Here is a 13,802-nt window from a genome sequence, read left to right on the forward strand (position 1 = left end):
TCTGAGATTCTGTGACATGATAATACTTTTAGGTTCGTGAAAGATAAACATAAGAAGATGAAGACAATTTGAATGATATGGTTCTGTAGTGGAATACTCATAGTCATAGGATGGAGAGTTGAAAGGGTCCTTTGAGATTGTTTAATCAAATCTCTTCATTTTGCATGGGTCCTCTTTTTCACGTCATTTGATTCAAAATCTGGTTCTCTCTGTATGTATCCTGTTGCCCCACAACTCTGAGGGAGAAGGGAGGAGGCATTATGGCACCGAGGAAAGATGGTTGGATTTGGAGTCAGAGAACCTGGATTTGAATCATGGCTCTTTATTTCCTACCTGTATTACCTTGGGTAAGTTACTTTACTCTACTGGGTCTCAATTTCCTCAACTTTAAATTGAAGGAATTGTTCTAGGTGGCTACAAGGGTCCCCTCCGTAAGAGAATTTATCATCTAAAACGTAAGCTTGCCATCATGGAAGGTGGTCAGGATTTTTAATCATGAATTGGTCTCCAGTATGGACTCTCTTATTTTCTACCTGTATGATCCTGGGTAAGTCATTTCACTTATGTGGGCCTCACTTTCCTCATTTATAAAATGAGCAGACAGGTCCTTTTTACTCTAAATCCTATAACCCCATGCTAGTGATCAGACTGGTTTGAAAAGAAACTTTTGCTGAAAGTTAAAATTTGCTAGAAAATTAACAAATTAAGACCTGTCTGCCAACGAGACTTACCATTCCAGGTTATATAGTAACTTCCATTTAGAGTTTCCTTTGTAAACCACAAAAGAAAATCCATTTCCACTAGTGACCAGGCAACTATTAGTTAAAGTCTAGTTTGGAATAGTTTGACATTTCTAAGTAAAATACCACAAACTATAATTGGGATCTCTTTAAAATATAGTATTTTTATTTCTTCAACAATAAAGCAGAGCTTGGGTATTTTAAATTTGATACCAAGAAAAGGGTAAAGTAGAATGTCAAAACGTTCTACTGTCCCCCAAAGCAAGAGAAGGTCATGAACTCCTTAGGAGTTCCACAATCCAATACCTAATCTTTTCACTTTTAATCATTCTAATTGTAATGAGATCATCTGGCCTCAAGGTGGAGCTGTTATATTGCATTGAAAAAGAAAGACTTTTTTTTTTTTGTCTCACCTCAGAATTCCATTATAAAATGGAACATTTTTTTTTTTTTTTACAAATGACAGGAGGTTACAATTCTTTCTTTTGGAAAAAAATCTATCATTTCAAAAGACAGTGATGTTATTGAAAACTACATTTACATGGTATCCCATAGGTGCATGTTCTTTCTATTACAATAGGCCTATGGGAGGATTACACAGACGTCTGCATGAGAGTTGTCAAACAAGAATGAAACTCTTCTCATCATGGCTCCTCATTCTGTTTTCTAAATGGGTTTTCTGTGTGCTCATTAGGGCTATTCTAGACAGTTATGGCAGCTTGTCAAACCAATGGGACACTGGATATATTGAGCCTTTATACCACAGTCTAAATAACCTTTTAAGGACTCCTTTTTCTCCCTACTATAAATACCTTTTGAATTTTAGACTTAAATGGCATCATTGTAATACATTTCACATGGCTTTATTGCTAAAATGGGATCTTTCTTATCAGTAAATATACACTAGTGACTGAGGTAATTTCAACACTTAGAAATCATTCTTACAGTTCATGACTGGAGGATATCAGAGAATGATGTATTTTTTTTTCTAATTTGGCAATTAAAGAATAAAGGAATCCACATATTAGATCTAAGAACAAGGAAATCAAGCTATGGTATGTCTTATGTAGCATTTGACTTACTGTATTTATTTTAAACTCCTGAATAATAAATGTAAGTTTGACTCACAAATTTGTGGGAGCCACATGTTATATAGATTTAGTTGAATTGATTATATGTGGTGTTTGGTGGATTTTTCCAAGCAGATCACATATTAAAAAATCACATTGCTGTGTTTTTCAGATTCTTCCAGGCATATTCCAGATATACCTAATGCTGGGAAGATTTTATCCTGAAAAATTATTTAATTATATAATGGGAAAGACAAAATTTAAAAAATGTACATATCATGTCTGAATTCATGTCAGATATAGTGTTGACAGATTATTGCAATATCTGCAGTACTGGCAAATCATATGTCTTCAAGTATGTGTAGGTATTTCTTTATTAAAATTTTAGAGTACATAACATATATTCATGTATACATAATTCATAGCATATGTATAATATATTTACATGTATACACACATATATTACACCAAAGTCATTCTCCAATACCTCAACCTGGAATAGAAGTGACCTTGGATTCTCAAAGGCATATCCATCTCCTAATGACCAACTCAGTTAAGTTTAAAGAGGTCATCACCCTGTTGGCTTCAGGAAGACAAATTTTTTGGCCACAGTTACTTTCAAAGATCACCTACCAAGTCACAAATCTTAGAGAGATTTTGATCTGCATCATTTAAGGGTAGATAGATAGATAGATAGATAGGTAGGTAGGTAGATAGAAGGACTGGACTTATGACTTCAGACTTCATTAGTATAGAGAACTTCCTGATAAGAAACTCCTATAAATGTAGGTTGGGACCTTCTCCCAAACTTATAGTGTTAGAGTCACCTAGAGCACTGAGTAGTTAAGTAGTTTTTCCTAGAGCCACACATACAGTATGTGTCACAGATGAAACTTGAACCCAGGGTTTCTAGGTTCTAGTGTCAGCCATCACAATCAAGGCAAGAAAGATTTATTAAGTAATTACTATGTGCCAGGCATTGTGCTAAATGGTGGAGATAGATATAAGAGTATAAAGAAGAGTAGACCCTTCCTTGAAGGAGTTTATAATCTAATGATGAAGACAATATCCAAAAGTGAGAACAAGGATAGGGATGGGGTGGTGTTGATTCCAGTGTGAGGGAAACCCAAAAAGACAGAAGCAGAGGCAGAAAAAGAATGAAGGAATGTTGGCTTAATTCTCTCCTCAAAATGGAGGCCTTAGGAGAAGCTCACTAATGAAAGAAGGGGCCTGTTATTGTGGATGGATGTTTCAGGGTGAGAAGGGCATAGGAATGGGTGGATGTTTCAGAATGAGGAGGCCGTAGAAACTGAGGGAAGTTCCTCGGGTGAAACAGCAGCTGAGGCAAGGTGGAAAAGTCCAGAAAAACAGAAGTGAGAGTCAGAAGGGGAGTGAAAGTTGGCTATTTGGGTGTCTCTCCAAAATGGACTACCTGAGTAGAACTTACTAATGGAAGAAGGGGGCTGGCATATGTATGAATGTGCTTGTGAGTATATGTATATTTGTACATATGTGATGTGGAGCAGAATTTGATAGGGATGCTTTTGATCAAATGATTTCCTGTCAACTTTTTGATGAAATTATGAAAGAAGAGGGACAGGGAACAGAGATAATAAGGCGTTAAAGTCTTGAACAAATACAAAGAAGTATCTACACTGTTACCTTCAAGATGCAATTCAAAAACCATTTTTTTACATGAAACCTTTCCTTTACCTTTCAACTGTTAGTGCCTTCAGTTCCAAACTACCTTATATTTTATGGACTTTATGTATTTGACTCTGTAATGCCTCACATACATGTGTTATTTTCTCTATTAGAGTCTAAGTTCCTTCTAAATGGTGATTATTTTATTACTTTTTTTTATCCCTAGGACCTAGTGCAGTACCTAGTACATATTAGATTTTTAATAATAAATTGTTTTGGGATCGATTAATTGCTTGAAGTTTTCCTGTTAGATTTGATTAAAGTAGAGGTCAGCTGGCTATTGGGTGACCTGAAGGTCAGCCATAATGCTGGTAGCCACTTAAAAGACAGAACATCTCTTTAGGGAGTGAATTGAGGCAAGAGATATCTCTGAGGAGTATGAGTTCTGGTAGTTGAGAATAGAGTCAATTTGGGGGTGCAGAGAGGAGCTCTATCCATGATCCCTCAGTGATGTCATCCTCCAGCAGATCTACTTAAACTAGTAGAAGACAGTATATCCAATGGAGAACATGTCTAGTAAGTCAAGAATCAAAACTGGAAGAGCTTTCTGAATCAAGAGGGAATTAGCCCTGGACATCAAGAATTGAGCTATGGAAAAGAAGAGACCCAGGTTCTCAGCAAATTGTGCAGCAGAGGTGTACCCAAAAGAACCAGTATGAGGATGCTGTGAGAAGATAATGGATTTGTGGACCCTGTAATATTGGAGGCAGCTGCCTGTGTGCCTTAAGTTTAGAGAGTGGACCCCATGTTACAGGGCAGTATTATGGGAAAACGGTTTTTAGTTTAAGTTCTTCTGATACCATTTCAGTAAATGTCTTAGTTTTGAACTAATTGAATCTTCTTGCTGACCATTAAAAGTAAATTCACTGATTGGGGCACATGAGATATCGTTTCAGGAGTGTAGAGTAAGAGTACACTTTGAAAATAGGTTAGCTAGATTGGAGTATCCAAACTGTGAATGAATATTGGTGGTAGAACGAAGGGGTGGTCCACATGTAGCCTTGGTTTTGGCAACATCCACAAGGGGCAGAGAGACTTGCAGGAAGAGGACTGACCTGATGGTTGGACAGTTACCTGAGTTTCCAAGTTCTGCCCTTGAAGTCTGATCTTGAAAGGGGGCTAGTGGTAAGAAACAGGAAGCCATCACAAGTGGGGAGCCATTGAGAGGTGATGCTGAAATATAAACCAAAGGACTTGTCAGAGGGTTGGGACAGCATGAAATAGAGCCATAGTTGGGAGGAGGAAGTGGTCAGGTCATAGGTAGAACATGCTCAGGGAGCCTTGCTGAGCGACATACTGGAAAAAGATGTTGTGTCCAGAAGGGATTGCATGACGATACCATGAAAAAGGAAAGGAAATCAGAGTCAGCAGTGTCAGAGGGGTGAGTTGCCGGGGGCCCATATATTCCTTACATGTGTATCTTTTTACTACTGCTGGGGTATGTTGTGACAGTAGCATGACATAGAGACAGTGGGAAAGTGACCCTAATTTTAGAAGTGTATAGCCACAGAATAACTTCCTGAAGTAATTCCATTCACATTTTTACCCTACTCACCTCCTGCCTGGATCAGGAGGAGGAGTTGCCCAGAAGAGGTGCTACATACACAATAAATTATAATACCATATTTCCTATTGCAATAACTTTTCAGCCCAGGCTAGGGCTGTGGAGAAGAGAGAGGCCTGTGTCCTCTCATGTGCTCTTTCCTAACAGTTCTGTCATGGTTTTGCCCTACCTAGCCCTATATATATTTAATTTCATCACTGTGGGTCTGACTGCATGATGCCAATATGCAGAACTGAAGGGACAAATCTGTCATTCACATGCATCAAAATTTTTGGAATTCTGTCAAATAGAATCAAACATCTGGATGACTGACAGAATTAGTCACCTGTGTAAACAATAGTCTGTAAGTTAATAGATAGAAACCAATATTTAATAGCCTTTAACCATTGGTAGTTTATTAACCTGCTGATGCTCATGTCTAAATCCTCCAATGTGTAATCGTGGAGTAATTGATGTACTATCAATATCCTTAGCTAATCTAATATATACCAATCATACAGTTAAAACCTTTAATTTTACAAATAATGAAAGTGAGGTCCACAAGGCAATGACTTACTCAAGATAAAACACAGAACAAGTAACAAATCTAGTATTCAAATTCTGGTTGTCTGACTCCAAAGTCAATGTTTTCTCTGTTATCCTAATTTACCTCTTGATTTCTTCTAGGTCCATCACCAGTAGGGTTCTTCTCAAAGAAGAAAAGAGAATGCTTTAAAAATCACAAAACAAAACCATAAGGTCAAGTGCCTCCTGATCTGAGATTTCTGCAGTGTGGGAACACCTTCCATCTACACAGATGGTAAATTACAGATTGCCAGGCCAGAATTTAAGGTTTTAGGGAGTTGTCTGAGGCTCCAAGAGGTTAAGTAACTTAACTATGGTCAGATAGCATGCAGATATCAGTGGAGGGGTTTGAACCCAGATATTTCTGACTCTACATCCACTTAAACACTAGGCCAAGTTCCCTTTCCAACATAAATAAATAAAAAAAAACCTGTCAAATTTAAACTATAAGGAATATTACAGGATATTTGTGCTGAGGGTTCTAAAATTGCCTGTAAAGGTGTGTGTCTGACACTTCTTTACTGGGGGTGGGGTGGGGTGGTTCTTAACCTGCTTCTTTAAACTTCTTTAATTTAAAAAAAATCACTTTATTTCAATATCATTGCAATTATTTCAATATAATTTCCTTTGTAATATTATATATTTTATGCATTTAAAATAGTATTTTGATAAAGAGTCTATAAACTTAACCACTTTGCCAAAAGGATTCCATGACACAAAATAAGCTAGCTGGCCAGTAACCAAAAGGTCTGCTTAAGGTCTGAAGAAGCCCTCAGAAAAGAGATAATGCTAAATTCTCAAGGATCCTCAAGTTTAGAATCTCACACCTAATTAAAGAGCCCCCAGGTAATTTAGTATCCTGGAGTCTAATCTCAAATACAGCAAAAAAGTGCAAAGCTAAATTGCAAGATGTCCTCCTAGGTTGTACACTTTGTCTGACTTCCATAAGTCATATTTTGTCACAATTTTCATTATTCAGCAGTTCTAGATTCTGTTTTGGATATTGCTTTAAAGAACATTATCTCCACACCCCTCTTACCCTGACATTTATTCGTATGAGATTTTTTTTTTGTTCCTATGGGAAATTAGGTTTTCAAGGACACTGTGTTGAATGAAGTTCATGTTTCCAGGAATACAACTCCAATCTTATTCAAATAAACTACACATTTGAAAATGACAGGTCTAAGAAAATATTTTCAGTTTACAGGCCCTCTTCTTTATAGAAAATTCCACTCTGATCCTAGATTAAAAAGCTGATTTATTTTGAATGAATATGAGCATTTTTTCTTTGCCCTTTCTTTTCCCAGATGCAAAAGCTCACCCAAATCCCTAGTCAATCAATGGATTTATTTTTTAAATGGGCTATGATTGAATTACTTATCCTTTTAACTGCCTACAGGTGCCTGTGAAATAACCTCTTAACCTATAAATACACCAAACATGTGTTCCTCCAGAAATTCCCCCAGAGCAGTAGCTTAACTTGGCATTTTTCCTGGGGAGTTCTAATTCAAATAGAGACCATTTCAACATCAGCGTAGGTGATATCAGATTTGAACACAATGTTCTAGGAGCGTAATGATTATAACTATTAGTAGAAGGGAATTTAGAAGTACTTTCCCTTGTCAAAATTTTTGCAGAAAATGTCATGTTGTTTTTACCTCATTGCTGTGTCAACAATTTTCTACCCAGAGAAAAGCTTTTGTATGAACTACTCTGTGAAAACTTCTCTAAAATGTTTCTTGTGAAAATGGGCATGAAAGGCCATTTTAATTATCAGATGATACAAATAGTGAGGCTTCAAGGGTCTGGAGCTTTTTGCAGCTGCATTTGCCTTCCGTGGGGATGGGGTGATGTGGGGCATAGTCCTGGGCACCATATTTAGAGAGCATTGATAGTACTTATGTAGTCTTTCAACAAAATAGAAACAACCAAGCTTAGCACGTAGTCAGTAGGAATAACAAGTTAAAATAGGAAACAATTAGTTGGGATAAACTCCTCCCCTCCTCCTTTCACTAAAATACCCCCCACATAGCAGCTTCCCCAGTAGTAGGCTTGTGTAGATGTGACTGAAGTCCTTGAACCTCCACAAACGAGTGCTGGTTTCATCTGTCAATCAACAAACATTTATTAAGCACCTTCTATATGCCAGTCATTAAGTCTAGGTCCTGGAGATACAAAAACAAAATTACCAGAGGTGAAGGTAAATAGTGAGAATCTTCCAGGAATGGGAGACGACCCTAACCCCCCAGTCAGAGAAGGGAGATGAAATGTCCTTTGGGAGAAAAATTAAGAAGAAAGTTTTGACTGAACCAAAAGTATGTGAATGTGCAAATGTATAAGGCTGGAAAGGTAGGTTGGAGCTGTTCTGTGAAAGCTTTAAAATGGCAAACAGAACAGTTTGTCTTTGATCTTGGAGTGAATAAGGCTGTTATAATAATGGGTGATGAGGACTGAAACTACGGTTGTGACTGTCTGAATGGAGGAAAGGGAATCCATACTGGAAACTCTGTGGAGTTAGACTCTACATGTCATTTACATAGAAAAATAGTAATAGTAAACATGTATTTTATACATATTTCATGTATAATACACATATACAGTACATATATATACATATATATATATCTTTACTATTTGCAAATGCCTTAAATACACTATCACATTTGACCCTCACAACAACCCTTGGTGGTCTTAGTGCTATCATTATTCTCATTTTACAGATGAGGAAACTGAGGTTGAGAAAAACCAAGTTATAGATATGAAAATTGAATCCTAGGGAGTTGGTGAGGTCACAAAGATGGAGTTCCCTGGGTGCAGTTAGTGATTCTTTTCCTGGACATAAAAAAATCCTATTTATGGCTCTAGTCTTCTGTCTAGAAATTTCTATGAGAAAAGGTTAAAGCATGTTGGCATTGGAAAGCTCATTTGCCTCTGCTGCTGCTTTTCTTTGGACAAATTCACACATTCCTTGTTATACTTCTCCAAATGCTACTCTTTTCATGATTTAAGTTTATCTCAAGCAAAATATAAACCTGGATTTATTTTATTCTTTTAGTTCCTAGGGCTTAAAGTTCTTTTATTATTCTAGAATATCTCCAAGATAAAAATGAGAAAGTTAAAAATCCCATTTCACAGATGAGGAAACAGGTATAGGAAGGTCAACGTCTTTCATCAGATCATCCAATTAGTCAGGTCCATTTCCTTCTTCAAAGCCTTGTTCAAGTCCTACATCTTTGAATCATTCCAATCTTTAATCTTTCTCAGTGTGCTGGTTCTTTCCCTGATTCCTACAAACACCCCTAAATCTCTCCTATCCTAAACACACACACACACACACACACACACACACACACACACACACACACACACTCAACTCTGTCATCCCTGAAGCTATCATACTACATCTCTCTTCTGTGAGGGGCAGCATTGTAGTGGCTAGAGCAGCACTGACCTTGGACAATGAAAAACCTAGAACTGAACCCTGACTCTGGCCCTTATTAGCTGTATGACTCTTTGCAAATCACTAAACCTCTCAATACTTTAAAGCTTTTTAACACTGTAAATTGTACTATGCATCTGACAACTGCTTTTTACTATCTCTTGCTGGCTTTTCATCCATAAGGAGGCCCATTTAATTGTTGATTTGCCCCAAGCCTCTGTCCTTGGCTCTGTTTCCTCTCTCTTCATTCTCTCACTTCTGACTTCCTCTGCTACCATGGGGATTCTATTTTCATTTCCATGAAGATCTACATTTCTAGACCAGATCTTAACCTTTGAATGTGTCATGGACCATTTACCTTTCTGGTGAAATCTTTGGATTTCAAAACATCTCAAAATAATGTTGTTAAATGAACAAAGTACATAGGATTACAAAAGAAATCAATATAAAAATATGGTTATAAATTTTTTTAAAAATCCAAAATCAAAGATCCCTAAAACCTATCCATCAACCCCTTGTGGGTCCATGGAGCCTAGGTTAAAGAACCCTGAAATAGTGCTTTCTCCTGACCTATAGTCCTTCATCACCAATCGCTTTTGGACATTTTGAATTGATGTGTCACAGGCATTTCAAACTACACGTTCAAAACAGAACTCACCATTCCTAAAAACAAAATAAAAAACATAACCAAACAAAAAACAAAAACAAAAACAAAAACAAAACAAAACAAAACAAAACTATTTCTGTTCTAAACTTTCTCATCAATCATGCAGGTTCACAACCTCATAGCCTTCCTCAAATTTTCACTCTACCTCATCTTCCTATATCTAAAGATGTGGCAAATCTGGCTTATTCAGCCTTTCTCACAGCAGTCCCCATCTCTCTCTTCACACAGCTACCACCCAGCTCAAGCTTTGTCACCTCTTAGTTTCCCTGACTTAAGAATCTCCCCAAAGCAATTCATCTTTTCCACACCTGCTAAAGTGATATTCCTTGACATCTGTTGGAGCTTTGTTGCCACTTAATATACCTTCACAAAAGCACCTTGATATGAAAGGCTGAAAAAGACAATCCCACTCATATGCTGGATTGCATTAAATGAACATATTAATGACTTATTAATAACATTATTTCATGCAGCAGTTCTCTGAATGTGCCAGAGAAATGTCTCTTCTTCTGATACCTCTGCTGTTAAGGAGCATTGAATTTTCCCCAAATGGTTGTCATGGAGATCATTATAATAATGCTAGGAAGTAATTTTGGAAAAATAATCTAATAGAAAGCTTATAGGATAAGACGATTAAGATCTCCATTAATGCAGCCAGCAAAGAGATAGACAAGGGGACGAAGTCCAATGTGGTCACTCTATGCATAAGAAGTCTTTCCCAACCCCTCAGTTCTTGTGCCTTCCCTCTCTTAATTATTTCCTATTGGTCATATACATACATACATACATACCTACACACGTATATGCATATACATATGTAGCTTGATCGTATTTATTTATTTGCTTGTTGTCTCCACCCATTCAACTGTGAGTTCCTTGAGAGCAGATACTGTCTTTCCTCTTTTTGTATCCCCAGTGCTTAGCACAGTGCCTGGCACTTTGGAGGCACTTAACAAATGTTTATTGACTACCTGACTGACCTATTCTATTCTCCAGAGCTAGTATGAATATTTTAATGAGTTATTGAGTTGTTTTATGTCTCTTCACCTACAGAAAGTGTTTATGCATATATACACATATGTATGTATGTATATATGTATGTGTGGGTACATATGTATGTATGTATCTTTTTTTCTCCACTTGAAACTGGCTGAACCATTCTGTGAGATTACACAAATTAGGTAGATAGCCTTTTTCTTATTAAGACACTCTCAGGATAGACCTATCCTACTTGTAGTAGATTCTTCACAAATCTTACAAGGTGTCTAGGTATTAGAAGTCAGACCCTACTGGAGTGAATGAGGGGGAATGAGAAAAAGCAGTCTTTTGTGGCAAATGTAAATCTACAAGTACCCATGTCAATTTCAATAAAGTTGTCTGACATATTGGATTAGTCTCTGTCTTTGGTTAGACTGTATCATGTCAAGGCAGGTTGTCTGACCCATCCTATGAAAAGAAATACTTTTTTTTCCCCCAAACATCAAAGCTGAGAGAGGTCAGATTTAGACTGGTTTTTCTTTCATTAACTTAAAGAGATTTAATATACCTCCGCTGGATGCAACACAAGCCTGAAGCATGCAGAAAACAATAGCTTGCTCATAGAGCCTGAGGCCCAAAAATATTTTTTGGCAGGGTAGTTATGTTGCATGAGCATTGGGCAAAGAAAAATATGTGTGTTTGTATGTTTAAATGTTCTATATATAAAAATATAAATATAAAGGTGGACAGAAAAAGTTTAGAAATAGTTAAGAAAAGGGTATTTTAGTAATTAATGTATTAAAAGTTTAAAATAGCTTGTTAGAGGTATGGGTTGCAGGTTAGATACCTATGCTTATTAAAAAAATGTTTGAGTGAAAAAGAAGCTATTTAGTCAGAAGGCAGAACAAAGGACTGAAGAAAAGCCCTTTACTGGTATGTATTTTCACAATATCAAAGGAAAGAGAAGGCCTTAAGGCCCATCTTAAGTAGACTCCCAAGATGAACATGGACAAGAGTGGCACTGTCCCATTGGATGGGGTCTCTGGTTCTCTTCTAGAGGTTGCCTGTCCCCATCCAAATGAATTAGTCTTAAAGGTTGATGTGGGTGTGCCTTCGATGCCTCTTGTGGGACTCATTGGGGATTTCTGGGTTGCCAGTTAAGGATCTGGCAGCACAAGCAGCCAATCTGTAGCTATCATTCAACACATACTAGCTTGATTCTCCCCATTTGCTTGGCTATATAGGTCTGGATTCGGGAGAAGCATTAAACTGACTGTCAGGGATATGCAATATTTGGTACTGAAAGCTAGGTACTTTGTCAGTGTGAAGAGTCCCTGGATATTATTTTGCATTTCAGGAACCTATCACTAGATGATAGCAACCTTGAAAATTTGCCATGGGGCTTGTCCTCAAAATGTGTTTGTTTGATGAATGCTCCCCTGGGGACCTTGGACAGAGCATTCAGCTGTGAGGAGATGGTCACAAAATGTCAGAAGGAGGCCCAGAGGTGTTGCTGCAGCTGTTCGAGTCTCTCTTTGGTAACTTCCCCATCCTCCATTTGTTTTTGCTAATTTCATTCCTGAGCTTTCACTACTCAATATGTTGCTAGGGGAACCAGGCCAACCAGTGCAACAAAGAAAGGGAAGAGACAAGCTGGAAAACAGGGGAGCTTCGCCATGTTTTTTATTTTGCTTTAGCTGAAATGACTTTCAGGATAACAGTCACTAAGAGGGGCTATTGGAATAAACTCAAACCTGTCTAATGTTCCTTGACTCATAAATCAGCAATTGCAGTTACTGAGCCACAGAATCTATGCTAAATACTCCTAGGGTAAGTGCTGGGAGAAATTAAGTGTTGAAAGAGAAACTGGGATTGAAAAATAAGATCTTAGTTTTCATGTTTCATTAAAGAGTAAAGCCAACTGTCTAATAAGGTTATTTCTCCTATCTTTCCTGTAAGCATAAAATAATAATAACACAGATTTTGTTAATACACATAGTACCGTTTGCCATAGACTTCAAAATATATGAAACATGCTGTTATCATCAAATTTCCACCTCACAATCTCAGTGCTTCCCACTGAGAGGATCAAGGCCATTGATGTAAGTTTTCTCAAGCTGCTTCTTCCATCTCAAAATACTCATTGGTGTCTTGCCTCAATGTCTCTCCTGTTCCCTCCTGTTTTAAAGGACAATTTCTTTTTTTTTTTAATAACTAGGCTAACTCACCTACTTGTGTCATCTTACCCGTGGGCCCCTCCCCCTAACTCTTATAGGACCTTGCTCCTCCAATTGTAAACCATTGGTCTTTTAGGATGATTTTTCTATTGACCAATGTTCTTTTTGAATTCTCTCTGTCACTTGCCATGTTGGAAATTTGCCCACTTTCTTCATATGGCCTCTAGCCATTGCACTCTCCTGTTCTTCTCTCTGATGACTACCCTGGATCCTTTGTGGACTATTCTTCCTTCTCATATGCTTTTTAAAAAAAAAAAATAAATGTGTGTTTGTGTGTGTGTGTGTGTGTGTGTACTTCATGTCTTTAGTTTTCTGTCACCACTAAAAATTCCCTAATAGCTCTCCCTTCCATCTTTTATAGAACCATACCATATATCAAATAATATTTTTAAAGACAAAAATATGAAAAAGAGAAACAATCAGCAAAATATTTTGTTAAATTGATAAAATCTGAAAACATGCAAGGATATTACATTTATGGACCTCCCATAAGTGTGAGTGACTCCTCATTACTCTTCTTTGGAGCTATGTTTATTCTTTGTAATTTTGCCACATTAATTTTTACAGTGTGTGTGTGTGTGTGTGTGTGTGTGTGTGTGTGTGTGTGTGTGGTTCTTCTGACAAGATTGGTTATATTGTTGGTCATTAGTTATGTTGTTTTTTTTTTATCTCTGCTTACTTCACTCTTATAGATCTTTCCTTGCTTCTCTGTACTTATCATTATTGTTATTTCTTGTGGTATAGTAATATTCCATTCCTCATGGGTTCTTAATGTAATCATTCCCCTCAACTCTATTTAAACCTTTTCTCTTTTCTTCCCTGGTTTTCTCAACCAGTCT

This window comes from Vombatus ursinus, unplaced genomic scaffold, assembly GCF_900497805.2.
Source record: "Vombatus ursinus unplaced genomic scaffold, bare-nosed wombat genome assembly UNPS02014784.1, whole genome shotgun sequence".
NCBI classification, from domain to species: Eukaryota; Metazoa; Chordata; class Mammalia; order Diprotodontia; family Vombatidae; genus Vombatus; species Vombatus ursinus.